The sequence below is a fragment of the Sus scrofa genome, chromosome 13 (genome assembly GCF_054392235.1).
Source record: "Sus scrofa isolate SSC_HxYL_T2T_F1_AM1 chromosome 13, Sscrofa_HxYL_maternal_Yorkshire_Landrace_v2.0, whole genome shotgun sequence".
Classification (NCBI taxonomy): domain Eukaryota; kingdom Metazoa; phylum Chordata; class Mammalia; order Artiodactyla; family Suidae; genus Sus; species Sus scrofa.
Genome location: NC_139395.1, coordinates 92974731 through 92987960, shown reverse-complemented (window position 1 = coordinate 92987960; position 13230 = coordinate 92974731).

Genomic DNA, 13230 nt, shown 5'->3' with positions numbered 1-13230 from the left:
ACAGATCCATTTAATATAAATACTGGAACATGCAGTAAATATCCTATCCATATTAACATGCTTTATTTTTAAAAACAGAGTAAAAATGTGATACAGAAAAGTGTTTAAGGAAATGAGTTCCACAGCCAATTTGCATTCAATTTAAACACACTGAATCCCAGCCCTGCTATTTACTAGCTATGTAACCTTAAATTAGTTATCTAGCTCATACTTGAGTCTCTACTTATTAAAGAGGATGAAATAATAGTTCCTAACTTACAGAATTATTATGAGTATTAAATGAGGTAATCCATGTAAACCACTCAATTCTGCGTCTATATTATTGTTACCAACATAGAACTTTAAACGTTGGTTAAATAAGGTTAAATAAAGAAAATAAAAGATACATCTTTGGTATTTAAAAAATAATTTGCATTTACTTAACTGTACTGAACCTTACACTTAAAAATGGTTTAAGATAGTACATTTTAAGCTGTATGTTTTACCACAATTAAAAAAAAATTTCATTGCCTCCTTAGAAAGTTCCACATTATTGTGTAATATTGTATACAAGAAAATAACACCTTCTTGCCAAATAAATCAGTGGACACGTACAGCCTTCTATGGACTGAATTGTGTCCTACCCCCACCCCCAATTCATATTTTGAAGCCCTAACCCCTCAGTGACTGTATTTGGAGATAGGGTCTGGGAGGTATAAAGGATACAGGAGGTTACAAGAATGGGGCCCTAATCCGATAGGGCTGGGGCCTTTATAAGAAGAGAAAGAGACAGTAGAGCTTGCTCTTCTTTCTTTGCCATGTGAGGACACAGTGAGAAGAGGGCTATCTGCAAGCCAGGAAAAGAGTCCTTACGAAAAACCAAATTGGCCAGCATCTTAATCCTTCACTTCTCAGACTCCAGCATAGTGAAAATGGCTTTCTGTTGTTAAGCCCCCCACTTGCTGTATTTTGTTTTAGCAGCCTGAGCAGGCTAAGATGATTCCTATTAAAGGGAGTTCATGAGAGAGAAACTTGAAAAGAACATTTGGATGACACTTTGGTGTGGCTGGAAAGAGCATGGTGATATTTTGAGGGGAGGAGAATGAATGAAAAAGAAATTGGAAAGAAACCAAGTTAGGGAATACAAGGAGAGATGGAGGACAGATAGGAAACACTGGGTGGTAGGGGGAAATTTTAAATTGAAAAGAGAGAGAATCAGATAAGAAAAATATTGTGAAGAAAGATGGAAAAAGAATGGTTTTAAGAGAAATTAAATCTTCCCCCACCCAGGTGTTATACAAGATGAAAAACTTGAAAGAGGGCGGTAGTAGGGGTGGATGGGAGGCCCTGGGGGAAAGACTGAATTTTACTAAAGGAAGACCAAAGCAGGAAAGTAGTTGGTGTAGAGGAAGGAAAGGAGAAAGACAGATGCTGTACTGATTGGAGAAGTCACACTTTTCAATGATTAGAAATGCTTCCATTGTGGCTGGAAACTTTCCAAATATAAGATCGCTTATGATCTTCTGGGGGCTTTTCGACTATTGTTTCATTTTGCCTTTACTGATCATGACCATATCTTCCTGGGTAAGTTTGAAAATCCACCATCTGGTCAAAGCCTGATTGACTGGTGATGCGTTTACCAACTCAATTCAAGCTCACACCCATCTTTCAAATCCCTTCACAGTGAGGTTGAAACACACATGCATACACACCAGCTGCTTGTGAACAGAATGCCCAAGTTGTGTCTGTACAAGGAAACTGAAGCAGTATGTAAAGCAGTTTACTTGAAATTGAGAGAAATATTTTACTTCTAGTATGAATATGGCTATGTGGGTATTTCTGCCTTCGCTCCTGGAACTGGTACAAAACCAAACAGAAACAATAACCACAAAATCAGAAAACTCTGTTTTCATGTATAAAAGAGACAGATATAATCTGCAGCCTCCAAAATATGTCTAAGGGTTAGCCAAAACAAAGTCTCATAAAAACAGGTAGAGAGATGGGAGTTCCTGTTGTGGCTCAGTGGGTTAAGAACCCAACTAGTATCCATGAGGATTCAGGTTCGATCCCTGGCCTTTCTTGGTGGGTTAAGGTTCCAGTGTTGGAGTTCCCATCATGCCACAGTGGTTAACAAATCCAACTAGGAACCATGAGGTTGTGGGTTCTATCACTGGTCTTGTTCAGTGGGTTAAAGATCTGGTGTTGCTGTGAGCTGTGGTGTAGGTCGCAGACACGGCTCGGATCCTGCATTGTTGTGGCTCTGGTGTAGGCCGGCAGCAACAGCTCTGATTAGACCCCTAGCCTGGGAACCTCCATATGCTGTAGGAGCGGCCCTAGAAAAGGCAAAAAGACAAAAAAAAAAAAAAAAAAAAAAAAAAGATCCAGTGTTGCTGCAAGCTGTGGTAAAGTTTGCATATGTGACTAGGATCTGGCATTGCTGTGGCTATGGCGTAGGCCTGCAGTAGCAGCTCCAATTCAACCCCTAGCCTGGGAATTTCCATATGCCACAAACAAACAAACAAAACACCAAGTAGAGAGAAGAAACTTGAGGAGCAGCAGGAGAGCCCAGGGGCAGCAGATCTCAGAAAATCCCACCAAAAGTACATTTCCTAGAAGAGAGGGGCTTAGGCTGAAAAGCACTATCTACATCCTTTGTTTGCAAGAAGTGAGTACAGAAATGAGGCCAAAGTGAGCCTCAACCCAATGTACTTTGGAGACATGCTACAAGACATGCAGGAAACTTCACATGTCGTCAGGAAGCAGTTTGTCTCTGTGGCCATGTAAAAGAAGAGGTTCTCCCCCACTGTGAAACCCAGGAATCTGTGAATCTGGCCTTTCCCCACTCTCCACTCCCAGAAAATAACTGGCCTAGGAAAATCTCTTTCAGTGGTAAGCAATCTAAAAAATGAGAATTGATATGGCATTGAGAAAAAGATTATAAGTAGAAAAAATATGGACAGAAGAAGCAACATTTCATGACACATGAAGTATATACTCATGAGAAAAAATGTTCTCCAGAATAGGAGAAAGTTGTGAATACTTCCATTTATCCATTGCTGTGTAACAACCTTTCTAAAATTCAGGGGCTTAAAACAACCGCCATTTTATTATATCCCATTTTTTTTCTGAGTCAAGAATTCAGGAATTACTCTACTGGGTGATTCTTCTGTTACACATGGTTTCAACCATATCACTTGGTAGCCTTTACCTTATGCCTTCGTTGGTCCGGAGGTCCAAGAAGCTTTTTGCATGTGCTTAGCACCTTGTCAGTGATGTCTGGGCTCTGTTGAGCTACTTTTCCACCCTGAGTAATCTCAAAGGCTGTCTACACAGCCTCTTTAACAAGGCAGTCTCAGCTTTCATACATGGTGGCTCAAGGCTCCAAGAGAAAAGAAGCAGACACTGCCATTTTCTTAAGACCTGGGTGCTAAAACTTGCCCAGTTTCACTTCTGCAGTGTTATTCTATCAAAGCAGTCACAAAGCTCACCCAGATTCAAAGCAAGGGGACATACATAGACCTCATCTCTGAGAAGAGAATCAGAATTTGCAGCCATCTTTAGTGTACCTCTGTGATCAAGCATTTCACCATAAATTATAAATAAATCAACAAATAGCCTCTATGAAGGAATACTACAAGAAGAATATGACAGATATAATACCAAAAACATCTGTCATACTAATTAATGTAATGAACTTTACTCATTGATTTTAAAAAATATCTTCAGATTGGATCACAAAACAGAACCTAATTCCAGGTTTTGTACAGGAGGCACTCCTGAAACAAAGTGATTCAAGATGGTTGAAAACAAAAGAATAGATAAAGGGGTATTAGGCAAATATAAACCAAACACACACACACACACACACACACACACACACACACACACACACACACAGGACTTGATCTTATTATCAGACAGGTTAGAATCCAATTATGTTTTGCAATAAACATGCAAAAAGGACACTTTATAATACTAAAGGGCTCAATTCACAATACTTAATATCTAGGCAGCAGTACTTAGAAATATTCAGAAATATACTAGTAGTATGAGACACAATTTAGGTTTCTCGGTTTATGACATATCAAGAAGAGAAAAAAAATGGAGTTCACATCGCGGCTCAGTGGTTAACGAAACCGACTGGTATCCATGAGGATGTGGGTTCAATCCCTGGCCTTGCTCAGTGGGTTGGGGATCTGGCATTGCCGGGAGCTGTGGTGTAGGTTGCAGACCCGTCTCAGATCCCACGTGGCTGTGGTTGTGGTGCAGACCAGCAGCTACAGCTCCAATTCGACCCCTGGCCTGGAAACCTCTATATGCTGTGGGTATAGCCCTAAAAAGACAAAAGACACACACACACGCACACACACACACACACACACAAAGAGAGAGAGAAAAAATAAGAAAAAAATTGTAGACCTAATTAACAGAATTTATAAGATATATAATTAATCTATATAAAATTTTGCACCTTGAAAGTAGGCCATACCTTATTTTCAAGTATCCATGGGGTATAACCATATATGTGAATATGTATTCAGCCACAGAGAAAACCTCAAAAATTGCCAAAAAGTAAAAAATACATAGAAAACATTCTCTGATCATGTTGGAAATTAAAATACGGTATTAGAAAATAAAAAGCTATTTCCACTTGAAATTTTATAATTCTCTGATAAGTAACTCTAGGGTCAAAAGAAGAAATACAAATACAAACTGGGGAATTTTTAGAAAACAGTAATAATGAAAACATTGTATTTCAGAACTTATGGTAAACAGGTCAAATGGTGCTCAGAGGAAAAATGAAAGCCTTTACTACATTAACAAAAAAGATGGAAAATAAATCTGGGGGTAGGGAGGTAAGAGGTACAAACTATTAGGTGTGAAATAAGCCTCAAGGATAAATTGTAAAACACAGTAGATATAGTGAATATTTTATAATAATTTTAAATGGAGTATAACCTTTAAAAATTGTGAATCACTATATTGAACGCATGTAAATTAAATAATTTTGTACAACAACTATACTTCAATTAAAAAAAAAAGAATCTGACTCGAACTGTAAGAAAAAAAGAATAATTAAATAAACCAGAGGAAAAAAGAAGTAAACAGTTTAAAGATAAATGAATTTATGAGTTTGGAAACAATAAAAAGAAAGTAGTACTAATAAATACAAAAGCTGATTTTTAAATGAAAAATGCTTTAAAAGTTAGTTAAACTGCCAGTTGACCTAATCAAGATAAAAATTACAATTGTGGAAAATAAACAGTCATAAAATGGAAACAACGGAAATGAAAAGAATCTTAAAGAATGCTTAACTTTTTAAAAATGAATTGGAAAATCTGGATGGATTAAACAAGTAATTTTTAGGAAAATATAATTCACCAAAATGTACCCAGTAAGTAACTGAGCTCTGTAGAAGAAAGAGTAAAAGCTGTCAAAGTGCCACCCACCCAACCCTCAATGACACACAAAATTATTTCCCACACACAAAGTAAATGGCATATCAATATCACTTATTAATATGAATGCAAAAAACCTTCAGTAAATCTTAAAAAGGATAATACTTTGAAATCCAGTGAGTTTTATTCAGTAAATTCAAAGATAGTTCAATATTAGGAAATACATTAATATAATTCATTACATTAATATAGTCGTACCAGAATTACAATTCACTACATTAATAGTGCCACAGAGAAAAATCATAATCATAATATTCAACTAAATTTAGGAACTATTTTTTATTAAAAATCTCAATAAAGTAAAACATATGGATAATTTTTAACATAAAATATATACTTCAGTCTAAAAGCAAGTACCATGCTTAAAATGAAAGATAGCAAAGTAATGAACTGTGAGCATTACTTTGCTATCTTGTTGCACATGTGATCATTGGAAAATCTAACAGTTTAAAATACTTGTACCTGGGTCCTGTCTCCCAGAGATTCTAAGTAATCAGTCTGGGGTATGCCTGGACATTGAGATTTTTTAAATGATTCTAATGTGCAATAAAAGTAGAGAACTAGGGTCAGAAGCAAAACGATTCCCACTGTTAGCCCCATTCTTTTATATTATACTCAAGGTACAATTGTACAATGCTGTACTGGAGATCAAGGAAATTATAAGAGAGGATCACAAAATTTGGAAAGGGAAAATTGAACATATCACTATGTTAGATAATATGAATTTTTCAGAAAAAAATCCAAGAATTTGCTTTAAATATAAAAATTACTGCAAGCAACAAGAGAATTCAAGATAATGGAGTGCAGAATAATATATAGCAAGTAATAGGCTTTACAGACCATAACCAGTCAGTTATAAGGTATAATGAAAGAAAATACAAACAGCAACAAAAATGTAAATATCTAGAAATAAATAGAAATGTGCAAGACCTAGGTCAAGAAAACTTGAAAACACTATGAAGAATTCAAAAGAGGAATTGAACAAATTGGAAGACATACATGTTTTTGGATAGGAATGCTCAACATCATAGAGACATCAATTCCCTCCCGTTTCATTTATAATTTAATGCCATCTCAATAAATAAACCAAATTTTTTAAAACTTGGCCACTTGATTCTAAAATTCACATTTGGAGTTTCCTTGTGGTTCAATGGGGTAAGGATCTGAGTTGTCACTGGTGTGGCTCTGGTTGCTGCTATGGCATAGTTTTGATCCTTGGCCCTTGAACTTCCCCATGCCATGGGCACAGCCAAATAAATAAATAATTAAATAATTAAAAAATAAAATTTATGGGAGTTCCCATTGTGGCTCAGCGGTTAGCAAACCCGACTGGCATCCATGAGGACATGGGTTCAATCCCTGGCCTTTCTCAGTGGGTTAAGGATCCAGCATTGCGGTGAGCTGTGGTGTAGGTTGCAGACACGGCTCAGATCCCACATTGCTGTGACTATGGTGTAGGCCGGCAGCTGCAGCTCTGATTTGACCCCTAGCCTGGGAACCTCCATATGCCACGGGTGTGGCCCTAAAAGGACTAAAGACAAAAAATAAAATTAGAAAAATGAAAAAAATTAAAAAATAAAATTTATATTGAAAAGTAATCACTATTAGCCAGGAAAATTCTAAACAAAAAATGGAAGATGTACTAACTTTATTTAAAAATATAATAAAGCCTCAATAATTTAAACTATGTAGTTGCATTACATGCATAATCAGACTAACTGGAGGAACTGAAAAAAGACTCCAGAAATAGACCAAAATATATACAGAAATTTAGTATATGGCAAAGGTGGCATTTCAGTGGGGGAGAAGATGGGTTATTCAATAAATAATAATTGACTAACAGCATAGCCATCTGAAGAAAAATTATCTTACTTACACCTTATGTTGTATATTATGATAAATTCCAAATGTATTAAAGATTTAAATGTAAAAAATGAAATCATAAAGGTACTAGAAGAAAATACAGGAGAATTTCTTTTTCCCTTGGTAAAGATGTCTTTCTAACTGAAACTCAAAATCCAGAAACCATAAAAAAAAAAAGTGATAAAAATCAACTCCAGGAGTTCCCATCGTGGCGCAGCAGAAACAAATCCACCTAGTAACCATGAGGTTGTGGGTTTGATCCCTGGCCTTGCTCAGTGGGTTAAAGATCCAGCATTGCTGTGAGCTGTTGTGTAGTTTGTAGACTCAGCTCAGATCTGGCATTGCTGTGGCTGTGGTGTAGGCCAGCAGCTGTAGCTCCAATTAGACCCCTAGCCTGGGAACCTCCATATGCCATGGGTGTGGCCCTAAAAAGCAAAAAAAAAAAAAAAAAAAAAAAGTTACTCCATAAAAATAAAAAGAAACTTCTACATAGGAAAAAATCATAAAGCCAAAAGACAAAGGGCAAATGGGGAATATGTCTAAAAAATTTGTAATAAAGAGTCAACTATAAATACAAAAATTACTCCTGGAAATCAGTGAGGAAAAAGACCATTAACATAGGAATTGGCAAAGGATAAGAACAGATAGTCCCCAGAAAAGGAATTCAAATGCCTCTTGACCATAAGTTAAAAAATAAAGATGCTTCATCCTACCACTAGTAAGAAAGATATAAATGAAAACTACACTAAGTCTGACCTAGAGGAAAAGAAACTTTATAAGAGGGAGATAGAAACTTAGATTTGGAAAGATTCTAAAAGGAAAGGTGGGTTAATTTTAAAGGCTTAAATATTCATATTTCTGTAAAATTTTACTTTTGTATCTCATTACACTTTCTTTTACTTAATGGAACTTTCTCTTTGGGGTGATTTTGAACCAACCGTGGAAAGAAGGAATAAATAAGAGAGGAGAGAATATCACTGTGAAAACTATTGGAAAATACATGAAAAGACAGAAACATGTAGCTGGGATTTAGGACTATGGCTCATGATTATAGAAAATATGTCAGGATGTGAGAGAAAGGTATTGCGTGGGGCTCAACTGTCAGCAGTGAAGCACAGACGAAAGATGCTCACCTCCTTTGGAGAGGAGACCGGAAGAAGTAGGAAACAAGCCCTCAAGATGGGGCTGTGGCCAGGAGGGGGCGTCTCAGTCTGGGATAGCTTGGTTGCTGCCTTGAGAAAGGGGAAAAATTAAAGCAGCTTCAGAGAGCAAGAGAGAACAGCAGGCAGAATGTTAGGTGCTATTGCACTTCTAAAGTCAGGGTACCCTTAGCCCCAATAATATAAAATTACTTAAAATACATATTATATTTCTTTAATACTGTGAATCAAGAGAGAAAAGGGAAAATCTCACCAGTCAAAACAAATCACAGTTAGATTTTAATTGCATTGCCTCAGATCGTGCTGACAGAGAAAAGGCTGAACATTGCTGTCAAATTATGCCAGGAACTGCCTGATTTCTGTCATAAAAGACAGATTATTTTTTAAATGTGCAATTCAATTACTCACAGTTCAACATACCTACTATATAGTACTCAAGAAATGTTGGTTGACAATCATGATTTTCTATGTTTCAGGTTTGGAATGTGGAGCTATTTTTAAATAAACCTTTAAAGTATAGGAATTCTGTTTCTTTGTGATCTTCTGCTTCTTTACTTAATATCAATTTAGTCTTGGTTCTTTGATTTTAAGCTAGGATTATTTTGTAGGTTTTTTTCCCCCAAGCTCCATTAACAGTTTCTGAAAATTACACTTTTATTTATTGACCTGAATCAGTATTTCTTTTATATATACTCAGTTCAAAAGGTTGACAGAATCTCTAAAGATTCACTATAGACAATTTAACCAAGATTTTAAATGAAAATAAATGTGGTTTTAGCAGCCTACAATAATTACGGATCTACATTTACCTACAATATGTTAATGGGCAACTGATTAAGTTGTAGATATCCTAGGAGACATCAGTATTATTTATATATGAATCTGTGTGAATTACAACTTCAGCTATTCCTCACTTTCAAAATAATATTTCTCTATGCATGGTTCTCATATAAGTGAAGCACACTTGGCCATTTCGTACTATATGCATCTTCTGGATTTATCTCTTGTCACTCTACAATTAGGTTGCAGTAAAATTGGTGTTATATTTGCTGTGTCTAAATGATGCCACATACTTTAACTGAAACAGAGTTATAAATTACTCTGAACCAGCTGAAAACAGAGTATTGCAAAGGAAAGAGAAGGATAGGATTATCTTTGAAATTCCTCACCTGCTATCTCCGACCTTTCCTATGTCAACATTTTGAAGGTACTTTCTCTGATTGCTCAAAGATAAGTAGTTCCATGAAGACAGGGCTGATGATCTGAGGCAGATCAGAGTCATACAGAGAAACATTTGAAATATACTCAAAGGGATCTTAAGCATTAATAATTTTATGGGTTATATAATACTAAAATAGTTTCATGTAGTAAATACCTATCTATGATGTCCACAGTATTTGAATTTAGCATTATCTTCAATCCTTGCAATTCTGAAAGGTACACAATTGACAGACAGGGAAACTGAGACTCAGAGAGTTAGATAATTTCCCCCAGAGTGTCACTGTTCTAAGATGCAGCAATGATAGAAATACAGGCACTTCCTATTCCAAAGCTTGGGAGACTGGCACTCAAACCATGTTGTGTGAACACAGAAGGCTAAAATACATTGAGATTGAGTTCAAAACTTGGAAAGATGCTTTCATTTATTGAAACAGATTTAAAACATCTTCACCTCTCATCACCCTTCTCAGAACCACCCTTAACCTGATCTAGTTCCCTTATCTCACTTATCAATGGTGACGCTGAGAGACAGCCAAGAGGGTAAGACTCCAGCTTATCTGCATTAAATACAGTCTCTATTACTTTGGACAAAGTGGTTACCCCCTCAGAGCCTCATTTGCAAAGCATGGATGAAAGTGAAGTGATCAGGGAAATTAATGAAATCACAGTTGGGGATTGTGGTCTATCTTCAATCATGGTTCCCCAGCTTTCTTTCATTTCTAGAATAGTTGTCTTGTTGGTTTCCCAGGCTCTAGCTTATCTTCTGTCTCTAGTATCCTTTCAACTGCATCATCATGCAACAAGATTATGTCATGGAAAGAACCCTTGTCCAGGAGTTGTAAATGGAGTGACACCTTTACTGAGTTATGTGACATGCTCCTTCACTTCCCTGACTATCCACGAGGTACAGAAACAAGCAGCAAATAAATTCATAAAGCTACCCTGAGCCATTATCCACCATCAAAAAATCAAAGGGACCAGAGATGAAGCAGGCTGAGAGCAGTCGCAGGAATTGGGGGGTGGAGATGCAGAAAGCTATAGTTTCCTCTACCCTTCAGAACTGTCTAGGTTGCAAGAGACAGAAAACCCAAACCAACTGAAAAACACAAACTAATAAAAGGGGAAATTTATTAGATCATTAACTAAAAGTCTAAGTATGCCTTGATGGGGTCTCAAAGGATATCTTTGGCTTCCCTCTCCCAGGTTCTCTGTCTGTTGGCAGATCTCAGACAGGTTATTCAACATTGGTGCAAAGTAGCCATAATACTTCCTTCTATGTCTTTTCAATTCAATGAAAGTAGAACACCTGTCTCTGCCTTATCAGTCTCAGAAGTCTCTCTCTCTCTCTCTCTCTCTCTTTTTTTTTTTTTTTTTTTTTTTTTTGGGATTTTTAGGGCTGCACCTGTGGCATATGGAAGTCCCCAGGCTAAGGGTTGAATCTGTTACAGCTGCCAGCCTACACTATAGCCACAGCAATGCCAGATCTGAGCTGCATCTGCTCACAGCAACATCAGATCCCCAACCCCGCTGAGCGAAGCCAGGGATCAAACCTGAGTCCTCATGGATACTAGTCAGGTTCATTTCTGCTGAGCCACAATGGGAAGTCCCAGAAATCTCTTTATAATACATTATATATTATAATGAGACTAAGGCTCTGATTGAGTCATATACCCACCCTTGAACCAACTTTGTGGCCAGGGAAATGGGATGCACTCGCTGGTATTGGTTAAGATTATATGCTCAACCCTGCTTACAATCATTGAGGTCAGGGCAATGTGTTGATTATCTGGGGGCAGGAATTTCCACCAAAAATCAGAGACACTAGATGTTTTTTCTCAATGCTATCCACAAGTTCAAGGCTAGAGAGGACTTTAAAGTACTTGGCCAACTCCCTCATTAAGAACGAAAGTCCTTTCCATAAGAGGACCATACACTGGGGAAATAATACATACAGAACTGACTTGAGGTGGGTAAGGGCTTGTATATTAAAGGAACTAAGAGAAGGCCAATTGGTGAGAGCATGGCCAGTAAGGTCTGGAGAATGGCTTGGGGAGATAAGCCAGCAAGATTATGAAAAGCCTTTTATGTTATTAAGGAGTGTTGCTTTTAAGTACAATGGGAAGTCACTGGAGAGTAAAAACATTAATCCAGGGAAGTATTTTTTTTAAATCATCCCAGTGACTTTACAAAATTAGAGCAGAAATGAGATACTTATTTCACTCAGAATTATGTCTATTAAATTATTTAATTTCAGCTTCCCTGATGGATGACTCTAAACACATTGCTTTTCTTAGGACAAGTGAAAATACTTAATTCTTTACATCATTATATTCATATTCACTTCTAAAGTGCATATTCATTATAACAAACATGGAAATACTTTAATATGTCAATATGTAATGTCCATGAATTATTTTCAGCGATATTTGAGTGTAGCAGACATCATATTGCCTAATTATTCCAAAATAAAGCAAATTAAACCTGAAAAAAAAAGTACTTCCTCTGACATCTCTGCCCTCTAATTTCCACACCCAGAGAACACTACCTGCCAGCCAGTATCTTTGTCCTGCTGGTGGCTGGCTCCATAGAGATCACTTGGAGAAAAGTACATGGGCATGTAGCTTAGGTGCTCCTGGTCCCCAAACCTACAAGAACCTTCTGCATAGCCATCGGCAGGAGCAGCATAGCAGGCCAATCTGTGCAGCCCAGACACCAAGAAACATCACACGAGAAAGAGCCCTTCCTCACCAACTATTTCAGGTTGGTGGAGCCTAAGGGTAGTGAAAATGAACCAGTACTAATGGTTTTGCTAATCAGAAGCAGTGAAGGAGATAAGATCTTAATTTTCTATTCCCTAGACCTTGCAGTGCTATCTCATATATTCTCGAAGTAATAATTTCGTAGAACGTAGAACCATAGAAAGTTAGGGATAAAACGACCCTCTTTTTAAAAAAAAAAAAAAAATTTATGGCCGCACCCATGGCATATGAAAGTTTCTGGGCCAGGCATTATTGAATTGAATCTGAGCTGCAGCTGCGACCTAATTAAAAATAAAAAGGCATTCTGGGAGTTCCCAGGTGGCACAGTGGATTAGAGAGCCTGCAATGTCAATGTTGTGGTGCAGTTTCCATCCCTGGCCTAGAAAAAAGATTTTTTAAAAAAAGCCTTTCTGATTTAAAAATCATGCATGCCCAAAGGGGAAAAAAGCAATAGAACTATATAGTAGCTCCTCTTCCACCATTCAGCCCTCCCTTTTCATTCCACACTGTCCTCCTAGGTGAGGCTCCAGACTTCATGTCAATTGCATCACACTGATGACTCTCAAGTCTGTGCACTCAGTCCTCCTCTCCCGCATTCAGAGTCATTCACCCACTACATGATATCCAGCTCCGCTTGAGCAGAGGTCCTCTGTTTTCAGCATTCGCCCGAATTGCCCAGAGGGCATCTTAAACCCTGATTGCTGGGCCCTAGCCTCCAGAGTTATGATTAAGTAGATCTTAGGTGGGGCCCAAGCCTATGAATATCTGCTACCTTCCCAGATGATGCTG